Here is a 14,175-nt window from a genome sequence, read left to right on the forward strand (position 1 = left end):
ACCCACACACACGCACACACCCACGCACCCACCCACCCACCTACCCACCCACCCACACACACACACAAAGAACGTTCACGTTTGTAACATAGACAGAACAAGAAATACAAGCGAACCTTTTTTTTTTTTTATTTAAAACCAGGACTGGGCAACTCGTATAAAGAGACTAATGACTTCACACCACTTGCCTTACTATATATTACTATATATTACTAGATAAAAGATTAAACCAAGAATATAATTTCTTGGCGTCTTTAATTTATAGTATAACCAAGTGGAAAAACTTCCAACAACTATCTATAATCCAGAGTATAATAATAATAAGGTGTGACACCTTTTGGCTACTCGTATATGGAAATATGACTTCATCAACCTTGGTATCATTTCTGGATTTGGATCCCACCGATGAGACCTAAATGGAGGTTGAAATCGGTCTGGGCAGTGGTCCTTCCCATAATGCATAGCATTATACATGTCTGTGAGGATATGTGCTTTGCATTATGGGATACTAAAGCAAGTGATGTGAAGTCATTAGTCTCTATATACGAGTTGTCGTGAAGTTACTTCACGCGCAAACTTTGTTTGTTTACACTTGGATAAAGGATTAAACCAAGAATATAATTTCTTCGCATCTTTAATTTATAGTAGAGAAACTTACAACAACAATCCAGATACGGATTGTTGTTGTAAGTTTTTATTAGGTAGTAATGGTGAAAGAAATCTTACATCTGCCAAAGGCATTAAAAGAGTGTAAGTATGTTACGTGACGAACAACACAACCTAACAAAAGAAACTGTCAAGAACTCGATGACTTAAAATTGCAGTACGAACTTTTAAATCAGCAGTATAAAGATCTTATCATAGATGGCTTCTCTGAAACTTCGCCAGCAGAAAATCTAAGAGACGCATTAAGACTTAGGTCACACAGTTACACATTCCTTTTCCAAGAATCAAGACCCTTTAAAGAAAATCAAGCAAGGTTTACAACGATACCTTCCACTCAGAGTTCATCTTATAAAGAAGCGCTAAAACAATCTCAAAAGCAATACGAATGAAGGAGTTAGTCGCCAAGAGCGTGAACAGTTCAGGTCAATAACGTCAATTTTCCTATACGAGTATTTAACATTATTCTGCTGAATAAGTTTTAAAAGAGGTATGCCGTGAGCAGACATATAAATACAAAATTAATAACGGAAAAACTCACGTAAAAAGATTATTTAATAGTATAATTTTCGCCTGTGTGTCACAGGCATCTTCAGTATATTTTAAGCTAAAATTAAACAATAACTGACAATTCCAAAAAGCCCCACCCAAGTAGTTAATGTAAGATAACTAAAAAGGTCAATAAATTTCCTAACTAAAAGAAAAAAAAATATATATATATACAATAAAAAAGAAATATTAGCTGATTTGTAAAGTACTATGTCTCATAAAAGGGATAAACGTAATCCACCAGATCTGTTTAAGTTAGGAGAGTGGAGTAAAGTTTCACATGTTTCTTTATAAAGCCGTTCCATGAGGAACCGACTTTTGTGAAGAACTCTTGTCCTGTTCCAATGAACTCTATGTCTAGTGATGATGGCATGTTCTGCAAGTCCAGACTGTTCAGGTTCAAGGTATTGAATATAACACTGGTGTTCTTCTAGCCGAATAGAGGCAGATCTTCCTGTTTGTCCGAAATATGTCTTCCTCTTCAAATACAAAAAAAAAAAAAAAATAACACGCATTCGTATCCCTTATGTATAAGGCATTAGTGAACCTATAACAAAAGTTTTAAAACCTACTGAATATTTTTGTTGCCTTTCGACCGTTCAGAAAAATCTCCACCTTTCTCACTTCTCCTAAGGACAGGCTTCTACATCTTAATCAACCAGGTGTCTACCAGATTCCTTGCTCTCGTGGATTATCGTATTTCGGACAAACCGGAAGATCTGCCTCTATTCGGTTAGAAGAACACCAGTCTTATAATCAATAACTTGAACCTGAACAGTCTGGACTTGCAGAACATGCCATCATTACTAGACATAGAGTTCGTTGGAACAAGACAAGACTCTTTCACAAAAGTCAGTTCCTCATGGAACGGCTTTATAAAGAAACATGTGAAACTTTACTCCACTCTCCTAACTTAAAGAGATCTGATGGTTTACGTCTATCCCCTTTATGGGAGATAGTACTTCACGAATCAGTTAATCTTTCCTAACTTTTTATTGTATACATATTTTTTTTTAGTTAGGAAATTTATTAACCTTTTTAGTCATCTTACACCAGCTACTTAGGTGGCGCTTTTTGGAATTGTCAGTTATTGTTTAATTTTAGCTTAAAATGTACCGAAGATGCCTGTGACACGCAGGCGAAAATAATACTATTAAATAATCTTTTTACTGAGTTTTTCCGTTATTAATTTTGTATTTATTATTCTGCTGAACTTAGCTATAAAAGGGAAATAGGAAATAAAAATCTGAGAACATCTAAGTAAGTTACTACAGTGAGAGTAATGATTTAGTTTGTCATATCAGAAAAGATGACAATATATCGCTACAATGAACACTATTCATCAAGTAAACTTAATAACATATAAATATGACAGCTGCCATACCCTTGACTGTTGTCTCAATACATGGAAGCAGCTCACCGACCGAGTAAATGGTTCGCCTTTTTTTCCACATAAATATCAGAAGCATACGGAGACAGTCTATATAGCTTATCCGAAAGATATACTGACATTATTGATATATGTGCAAGTATATTTTAACTGAATTATCCGCTACTAATATTAAAGCAAGTATCTATCAAATTCCAGACTTTCAGTAAGAGTAAACTGTGTTCGTATACTTTGAATATCAATATGTATCAAATAACAATGATAAACTATATAATAAAAATGCGAAATATTTATTGCTATTAGTCACTAAAAACCATTATGGTTTTTAAGCTAATATGAGTATTTTGTTCTTTTTTTTATGATTAGAGTATATATTTTCAAGTGAATATAAATAGTTCGAATTCTAATATTAAATATTTAGCAACGATACGTTAAAACTATGATTGATTTGTTATTTCGTTACATCGCGCATTACAGTTGTTTTTCATACGAAAAAGACGTCATATTCGCTCTATTTAGATGTCCTATTGATCCAAATTAGTCTTTTGTTAAAACAAGTTGTTTTTATGGAAACTTTTTTGTCATTTAAATCACAGAAATTCTGGACTAATGAACCATCAACATCGTTATTTGAAATCTGTTGTTTGCGAACAACTTAGGACGTGTACTTGTAGTTTGAAAATGGGTAATTATCTAAAATAAAATCATTCACATGAAAAACGCCTCGTTTCTTGGCTATTAACACTCTTTAAATGAAATGTGAAAAACAGATTTATTGATTAGTCATTACAAGTGTTCTCTTATCATTGCAGATCACAAAAAGGTAACTGGAATGCCAGGTGGAATTCCTATAATACTGTAATAATTATGATCTAATACGAAGCCAGAAACTATTATTAAACCTCACGAGGACTATTTGAACCAAGAAATATAGAACAGACACTTAACAAAAAAGAGTAATAAAAAATTCTCACAGCCGATCGCACGTGGCATATTCTCCAACGAAGCTCTGAGTTAAGCATACACACTGGGAAAGTTTGTATGCTTAACTCAGAACTTCCTGTACCAATTATGTTCATAATCCTTTCTTAGGTTAAAACATGAACAGCAAAAAAAAAAAAAAAGAAGGAAATCTTCCGGATAATCTTTTTCAAAGAATGTTCGTAAGTTTCTCAAACTTTGTTTCCAAGAAAAAAAACACTCACCATCAATTGAATGAATCTAATTCTTAGTTAATGATGTCCTCTGTGGATTAAAGAAGGCACTTGTTTTCTTCATTTGGGAATCCCAGCGGAAGTGGGCGAAAAAAAGTGAATCGCAAATACTGAGAGAATGATCTTTTATTAAAGTGAGTGGGTCGCATGCGCATGAAAATAATGCGGACAGCAAGGGATATGTTTTTAAATTATAAACATCACAAGCATTAGAATACGGTCTGACGTTACAAGCTTATTCGAAGGATCATGTTGACATTATGTATATAGCATTAACTATCAATATTACGTTCCCAAGGGGAAACAATAGTAGGACACAGCACCATTATGATAATTACCAGGCTGTATAATGTTTGATCGATTCCTCAGCTCCTGTTCGCCTGAGGTGCGCTCAAATCCCTTGGGGTGGTTGCTTACTATACACAGTTGGGCATCATGGAGCCTCTGTAGTACAGTCGGTTTTGACGAACACCTTTGGTTAGAATCTTTCCGGACTTTTCAGCTGAAAGTGTAGGTCAGTCATCCTCAAAAACCGACTGGAAAACGTGGCATCAGATTCAGATGATATCTTATACAACAACATTAAGCTCACACTGGTGGAAATATATAAGAAAGTTTGCAAAGAAAGTCAGAATTCGTTCAAGAACAACCCAAAATCCTTGGATAACACAAAATGTAATCCTAGAAATACACAGAAAGGACGCTCTATGGAAAGAATTAAAATTAAAGCGACATCCAAATAACGCAGCTTGAAAAACCGAATATAAGATAACAAGGAATCACCTTACAATACAAATAAGAAATGCGAAAAGAAACGACTATAAAAACAAATTAACCTCCGCACAAAACAACATGAAACAAACCTGGCATCTGATCAACGAGATGCTAGATTGGGCTTCCAAAACCACCGGCTCTGAAACCTAAAACACAGCTTCTTGAAAGACGTAAAATCTATCCAATAACTAGCAAATGACTTTAACCAATACTTTGCAGACTCCACCCAAGAACTTCACAGAAATATTCCCCCAACCACAAAACGTGATCCTCCACTTGGACCACAATCAAAAGAGACATCATGGTTCCCAACCATAAAAGAAGCAGAACTTCTCTCTGTAATACATCAAACCAAACAAAGGCCCAGGAATTGATGGTATTAGACCTAAGGATATCAAGTAATACGCAACCAGCTTAGGACCTATCCTACTAAAATGAATAAATAAAATATTTAAAACAGGACAGATATCAAGTATGTTAAACTCTTTCATAATCACACCCATATGCAAACATGGAAAAAGAAATTTAATCAGCAATTACGGATCCATAGCAGCATTACCAATTATTAATCAAATTATGGAGCGGACCGTTCTAAAGAAACTCACAACATATACAGCGAACTTTCATGTTATTCCTAAAAAGCAATACGGTTTTCAGAAAAATAAGGGAACAAAGACTTTACAGACGTAATTAATACCGCCTTAGACAAAAACAAAATTGTCATGGTAGTCTTTATTAATCTAACTAAAGCATTCGATACACTCACACATCAAAACCTTGTTAGAAAAGCTGAGGCATGTTGGAATAGACGGGCCTCATCACAGGTGGTTTACAAACTACCTTCAAAATAGAAAGCATATCACACGTATCGAGTCAAACCGAAGCAGAGAGCTACCACTAACCTGTGGAGTGCCACAAGGAGCTGTACTCTCCCCAACTATATTCAACATTTACACGCACGATATTAATCAGTTACCACTCAAAGGTAAGATATTCTAATACGCAGACGATACAGCGATAATATACATCTATAATAACAAGCATAGCCCAAACAAATATGCAACATGACATAAATCTGATAATAGACTGGCTCACGAAAAACTCCATACACTTAACCTCAGAAAAGATAAAATTGATGATATTCAGAAATTCACTGACTCGACCAATTGATAACAAATACATAACCATCCAACATCCACTTTACAACATAAAAAACACACAGAACAGCAAAACCACTATAATCACTCAGATTGAAACAATACGATACCTTGGAATATACTTCGATGCAGATATGAACTAGAATAGCCACATAAACCATCTACACAATAAACTCCGAACAATAAGTGGCAAACTCTACAGGTTAAAAGACATAGTTCCCATACGCCTAAAAACGCTAATATACAAAGCACTATGCCAAAATATACTAAGATACGCTATAACAACGTATGCTTTCTGTGCAGCCTGCAAATTAAATAGATTAATGTCGCTACAGTACAAAATGACAAAACTGATCTTTTGGGAACAAAGAGAAAATCACGACCTTATAAACATTGCAATGGCAGAACACAAAATACTGACAGCAAAACATTTATTTCACTATGCAGCTTTGCGAAAACATTATTTCGATACCAACTACAGGACAAACAAAAATACGTATCGTCTAACAAGACCTCAGACTACTAATTATATCACATATAAATACAATAATCACTTCGAAAAGGCCACACGAAACTTCTACATCCCAGACATGATAAACAAATTACCTTTTGAATAGAGAAACCTTACAAACTACAATAACCTGAAAAGAGTTCTACGGACATACTACGAACATGAAACGCACCCAAAATACCATACAAACTTAATGAAACACGATATATTCGCTCAGGCTTCCAGTTCAGCAACGCATTAAGACTTTCCTAGTTATCTATGTGTGGGGGTGGGTGCGGATGGGTGGGTGGGTGAGTGGGTGGTGTGGGCGTGCGGGAATTTCTCAAACAACGGCTGTAGTGGAAACCAAACCTATTAGACATCAGCCTACTTCCCAACACAGCAAACAAACCAATAAATAATAACTAATTGGTATCATACTCAGATAAGCTTAACAAATAAGCTGCGAGGAAGCTGAGAAATTACATCTCATCCAAGATCAATACAAAAAAAGGAAAAAATCCATATATCACACTTTAGTGCTGTAGTTACAGCGCTTAATTATATTAAAATCAAAATTGTAAATATATATAACTCATTGTTAAATGAATAAATGCTGTATTATTATTATTAATATATAATACGGAAAAAAAAGAAAAGAATGAAAAGTCTGTACGAATTTCATTGTTAGAAAAAAAAAACCAGAATTAAACTTGTTGTAAATATGTAATTTTATGTGTTATAAATATGTAATCATAATTTTAATAATAAAAAAAGGATTGAATTTAAAAAAAAAATATGTAATCAATGTATCATATGTAATCAAATGTACGCAGTGTATGTATCACATGTAATTTAAATATGGAATCATAAAATTTATTAAAGAAAAAAATATTCATATAATTGATACACAGTCAAAACAAGATATAAACAACAATTTGACTGGTGATTCAGAACAATTCAGATTCTAACCAAGAATCTAAGAATAATCCGTCAGGTAGCGTCGTAAAATATGGACTGTTCCAAGTAATGCTGTTTTTTATAGGTCAATTTTTATTGTGGGGTCACTTCGTTGATGTTTAATTGCTGTAAATAGTTGGATAGCCTCTTTGAAATTGCACCAAGTGCATCGAAAACTATTGGGATGAATTTTATGTGTTTAAGCCGCAGTCGGCCAACTTCGATTGCCAGATCTCGACGTTTAGTATTTTTTTTCAGTTCTTTGTTATTAATGTTGTTGTCACTGGGTGCTGCGATATCGATAATCCAAACCTGTCAATGTTCAATAATTGTGATGTCAGGTCTATTGTGTTCCAAATGCCGATCAGTTTGTATTCTATAGTCCCAGAGAAGTTTTGCTGTTTCGTTTTCCAATTACTGTCTGTATTTTATGCTGCCACCATCATTATTATTATTATTATTATTATTATTATTATTATTATTATTATTATTATTATTATTATTATTATTATTATTATTATTATTATTATTATAGGTGCAGATGGTATCAGACTTAAAGATATAAAGCAACATGCAACTAGTTTAAGTCTTATCCTACTAAAATTAATAAATAAAATATTTAAAACAGGACAGATACAAGGTATGCTAAAGACCGCCATAATCACACCCATATACAAACATGGAAAAAGAAATTTAATCAGCAATTACAGACCCATAGCAACATTATCAATTATCAATCAAATTATGGAGCGGATCATACTGAAGAAACTCACAGCATACACTGAGATCTTTCATATTATCCCCAAAACACAATATGGTTTTCAGAAAAATAAGGGAACAACATCTCTCTTGGAAGACTTTACAGACATAATTAATACCGCCTTAGAAAAAAACAAAATTGTCATGGTAGTCTTTATTAATCTAACTAAAGCATTCGATACACTCACACATCAAACCTTGTTAGAAAAGCTGAGGAATGTTGGAATAGACGGGCCTCTTCACAGGTGGTTTACAAACTACCTCCAAAATAGAAAGCATATCACACACTATGGGATCAAACCGAAGTAGAGAGCTACCACTAACCTGTCGAGTGGCGCAGGGAGCTGTACTCTTTCCAACTCTATTCAATATTTACACGCACGATATTAATCACCTACCTCTCAAAGTCAAGATCTTCCAATACGCAGAGGATACAGCAATAATATCCATCCATAATAACGCAAGCATAGCCCAAACAAATATGCAACATGATATAAATCTGATCATAGACTGGCTCACGAAAAACTCCATACACCTAAACTCAGAAAAGACAAAATTAATGATATTCAGAAATCCACTGACTCGACCAGTTGATAACAAATATATAACCATCCAACATCCACTCTCCAACACAAAAAACACACAGAACAGCAAAACCACTACAATCACTCAGGTTGAAACAATACGATACCTTGGAATTTACCTCGATGCAGATATGAACTGGAATAGCCACATAAACCATCTACACAACAAACTCCGAACAATAAGTGGCAAACTCTACAGGTTAAAAGACATAGTTCCCATACGCCTAAAAACACTAATATACAAAGCACTATGCCAAAATATACTGTTCCCATACGCCTAAAAACACTAATATACAAAGCACTATGCCAAAATATACTAAGATACGCTATAACAACGTATGCTTTCTGTGCACCCTACAAATTAAATAGATTAATGTCGCTACAGTACAAAATGATAAAACTGATCTTTTGGGAACAAAGAGAAAATAACGACCTTATAAACATTGCAATGGCAGAACACAAAATACTGACAGCAAAACATTTATGTCACTATGCAGCCTTGCTAAAACATTATTTCGATGCCAACTACAGGACAGTTAGAAATACATACCGTATAACAAGACCTCAGACTACTAATTATATCACATATAAATACAATAATCACTACGGAAAGGCCACGCGAAACTTGTACATCCCAGACAAAATAAATAAATAAATAAATAAATAAATAAATAAATCAGCAAACGCCTTTTTATTCTCGTATGCGCGGAGTAGGCGAGGCCATTTAGCCCTGTCTAACTTTTGGAGACTGAGTGGGCAGTTCAATCTCCACTGGTACCAATCAGAGATAGATGGCCCAAGGCTATCACTAATTAAGCGGTACTCAGTGAAGAGAGACGGCTCAAATGTGCCGCCATCTCGTGGTCCCTAACCCTAACACAATATATTTAATGTCTGAAATAATGTGGGTTCTACGGTCGATTTTCTTGAGTTTACGGGACGTAAAACCCGAGTTTCCGGGAGGAAAAACCCGCTTGCCCGTGCCAGAAATCGACTAACTCGGGAACCGGTCGAAAAAAGGCTTAGAAAAATTTCCTCTAGTCGCCGACTAGACTCGAAACCAAGTCTTCCTTCGTGCGGCCAAGCGCCGTTGTTGGCAAACGTCACACATGATAAACAAATTACCTTTTGAATACAGAAACCTTGCAAACTACAATAGCCTGAAAAGAGCTCTAAGGACATACTATGAACAAGAAACACGCACATATATTCATTCAGGCCTCCAGTTCAGCGACGCATCAATACATTCCAAGTTATTCTGTGTGTATGTGTGTGTGTGTGTGTGTGTGTGAGTGCGCGCGCGCGAATTTCTAAATCACAGATTTCGTAGCTTCCCAACACAGCAAAAAAAAAAGCAATACATAATAACCAACTGGTGTCTTCCTCAGATAAGCTTACATTTAAGCTTCAAGGATGAAAGGAAAAAAAATTAGTTCTCATCCAAGATCTATCATATGTAACCAAATGCATGTAATTTACGTAGCACATGAAAATCAATGTATGTAATGTATGTATTATATGTAAACCAATGTACGTAATGTAAATATCACATGTAAACAAATGTAAGTAATGTATTATATGTAAACAAATCTATGTAACGTATATAATAACTGTAACAAATGTATGCAATTTAAAAAAAAATTCTTTTAAATGTAAATCATGAGTTTACACTGTATGTTTGTGAGAATAAGGAAATATAATATTTAGATTGCATATGTGTAAATAAGTTGTATAATCACACCTTTTCAAAGTTGTGAAAAAAAAAAGTAAACTACAACATGTAATATTATAAAACTTATGCAACTCTGAACAATATAAATGTAAATTATTATTATAATTGTTATATATATATAAATTATTATTATTATTATTATTATTATTATTATTATTATTATTATTATTATTATTATTATTATTATTATTATTATTATTTTCAGGCATTATCCATAACGGCAGATTTCCTACTAAGTGAAATAATGTATCGTATGTGAGTATTGCATTCTAACAATTCCTCTATCATTATTATTTTTTTTTAAATCGACTCGAAGGATAGTTTTGTGGATTCTTTCCTTCTCTGCAAAACATCATTCACATATATAATAAAATTACAATAATAGAAAGTGAAAGAAATGGCCGTGCTAGCGAGCTAGTGTCATACATAGCTCTCAGCTATCTATGACACACACCACACACACACACACACACACACACACACACACACACACACACACACACACACACACACACACACACACACACACACACACACACACACACACACACACACACACACACACACACACACACACACACACACACACACACACACAATCGAATTGAAAAGCAATCTCCCGATTTCCGCCTCTACGATCAATGAATAGGTAAAAAAAAAAAAAAAATTTTCTGCACCGCCAGATCGCTTCGGCATTAAATGTAAACAAATATTTTTCTTCATCTTCAGATAGCCCACACTCTCTACTTATTATTTATGAATAAAAAAAAAACACCGTCGAATTCAAAAACTATATTACTTTCAGGAAAACAGGGTCGTTGAACTGTCTCGTAGCATTGGGTGCGACAAAGCATGAAAAGAGCTGCCAAAGTGCTCATTTTAGAGGCAAATAGTTTTTGATATAGAAGGAGGGAAAAGAGTAGAACATGTAAAATATGATATGCCACTTGATACACCTTCCGGTTTCACGAGCAAGAGATTGAACATCAATCACGCCGGGATTCTCTGTGATGGATTGCCTTTATATTTACTTTTCTTATATATTAGAAAAATAAATATAAATGTGAACGCTCGAAAGAATACCTAATAAATGCATTTTCTGTTTATAGAATAGGGGATTTTAGTCTTTTTTTTTATTCATCTTCTTGTGATATAAACGAAACAGCAAAACAATACTAATTCTGAAGAATTATAGTTAAATTAAAGTGTTTGTAACCGTATATCAGCCATTAGGTAATAGTAGCGCCCTCTCAAGGCAACACGTAGATCTAGTAAATATAATTTAATTTAACTTCTTTTAATTAAAAAAAAGGTGAGGGAAATTTGAGTACCATTTTGAATTTCTATTATGACTGACAAGTTTCAAACAGAAATATGTTATACGTTTTTTTTTGGAGCGGAAGTGTAAATATATATATATAGCTTTTGAACTAGATTTATAAGATTATTTTCGTCTTTTTTATTCACCTTCTTGTGAATATAAACGAAACAGCAAAACAATGTTAATTCTGAAGAATTGTGATTATATTAAAGCGTTTATAACCGTGTATCAGCCATTAGGTTATGGTGGCGCCCTCTCAGGCTAATGTAGGTCTAGTAAATATACTTTAATTCAATTCCTTTTAATTAAAAAAAGTAGAGGGAAATTTCAGTACCATTTTGAATTTCTGTTATGATATGACAAATTCCAAACGGAAATATGTTATACGTTTTTTGGAGCGGAAGTGTAAATATATATATTAGCTTTTCAACTAGATTTATAAGATTATAGAAGTTGTCCCGCAGGAAAACAAAGTACTTAAACTTTTTCTCCCAATGGACTTCAAACTGATCGCAGTCTTTGGCTGCTGGCGAGTACATATTATTTTTAGAAAGTCGATTTATTTTCAGAGTCTCTCTCTCTCTCTCTCTCTCTCTCTGTGTGTGTGTGTGGGGGGGGGGGTTTCTGCTACTAGAATACTGTATTACAGGAAGTTTTTGGTTCTTATGGTATAGGATAGAAATGTATTTCTGTTTCTATTTCAGACAACATCAGATAAAAAGCATTTGTTTCTGCCAGATGATTCTATTTCTTTTTTAAACATAGAAACTAAACTGAATTTTTCGCGGTACAATATTTAAGTTCCGTTTGTTTTTATAAAGGAAATTGATTGCTTCTTTTTGTGTCGCTGAACTGTAGTGCATTTAATGCTGACAACATCAGAATGCTAAAAAAAGGAAATCATTTTTCTTTTTAGCGTCAGTTGCGTGATATAATTAATCAATGCTTCTCTTTTATTGTTCCAGTTTCTGTCTGCACCACAAATTTCAATTTTCATCTTCCCATTACGTATTAAAGTGGTTCTTATTGGAAGGTTATTACAGACAGTACTTGAACTGATAAGAACTCATTCTTCATAGTATTCTTAAATGATTATTACATGAACCTTTTTTTTATTTCAAGATAAATCTGTTTGCGTTTTTTTAAATAAAAATGTGATATTAAAATATCCATTTTAGTTCAAACTTAGTGTTTATTTAAATTCAGGTTTGCTTATGCTTGTATTTCATTTATATTTGAAGTAGTGTTGCAGTATTATCATGCAAATTGTACTGTCGTATATAGAAACGAAATATTTAGAAGTTTTGTGAAGCTAAGACTTCTTTCTTTCTATTGACTGCGAAGAGCTGTTGTGTTTGTAAATTGCTAACTAATCGCACAACCTTTTTTCTTAAGAAGGAAAAGAATTGGATGGCTATGGATGCATGGATGTTTACACGTTTTGAATGCTAAGGAAGTTGGTGTTTTGTCTCAACAGAGACTGTATCATCGATGCTGTCTGTATCATCGATAAAATCACATTAAAATAAGTAAATAAAAAACGAATACGTAACTAAACGGTGTGTTATCTGCAAGTTCTTAACTTGGTCTCTTGTTTAGTTGTTAGTGATTATGTTTGTGATCCACTGGTTGGAATGGACAGTATGATCCTATTATGAAGTTTGCATTTAGGCTGATTGGTAGGTCTCTCCTCATCCACTCTTTTAAACTCCAATAGCTCCTTCAAGCATTGGTGACTGTGGCATCTGTTTCTTTTTTCATCCTATTTTTAAATGATATCATCTGGCCCAGATATTTAAAATCTTTTTCGTAACTTATTATTCTGTTTTCAACAGTTATTGGAATTTCTGTGTGATTAGTCATTAGTTTAGATTTTCTGTAGTTTATATTTAATCCATATGCTTTACTTTTATTACGTACGTCTCTAATCATTATTTTTAGTTATGAATTGGTTTCGGAGAAGAGTACTATGTCATCGGCAAATCTAAGATTTCTTAAATTTTTTCCTAAGATGTTTCCAACAATGAAGTGAAAAGCTTGGGTTCTATCGGGTCTCCCTATTTAACTCCTCTTCCTAGGCTGAAGGATGGTCCTGTTGTCTCAAGTTCGATTACTATTATAATCTTTGTTACTTTGTTACTATTATAAATATTTTTTAATATTCTGACATATTTATTTTCTATACCTTGATTTTGGAGTCCCAGGAGCAGCGGCTTGTGTTCTATCCAGTCGAATGCTTTCTGGAAGTCTATGAATGCTATGTTAGAGGCGTATTATATTCTTGATATTTTTCAATAATTTGGTTGACAGTATGTAGATGATTAATAGCTGACAAACCTTTTCTAAATCCTACTTGTTCATATGGTTGGTTCTGATCTAGTTAGCTTGTAATTCTATTTTGGATAATCCTAATAAACATGTTATAATTATGTGACATGAGACTTTTGGATCTGTAGTTGCTTATATTTGATCTATCACCCATCTTTCGCGGTAGTATATTATTTCTGAATTTAACCACTGCCTTGGGATCGTTTCGGTATATAGAATGTCATTGTATAGTTTAAGAAGTTCTGGTAATAGTT

The sequence above is a fragment of the Typopeltis vanoorti genome, chromosome 20 (genome assembly GCF_054136105.1).
Source record: "Typopeltis vanoorti isolate ZY-2024b chromosome 20, IOZ_Tvanoo_1.0, whole genome shotgun sequence".
NCBI lineage: Eukaryota > Metazoa > Arthropoda > Arachnida > Uropygi > Thelyphonidae > Typopeltis > Typopeltis vanoorti.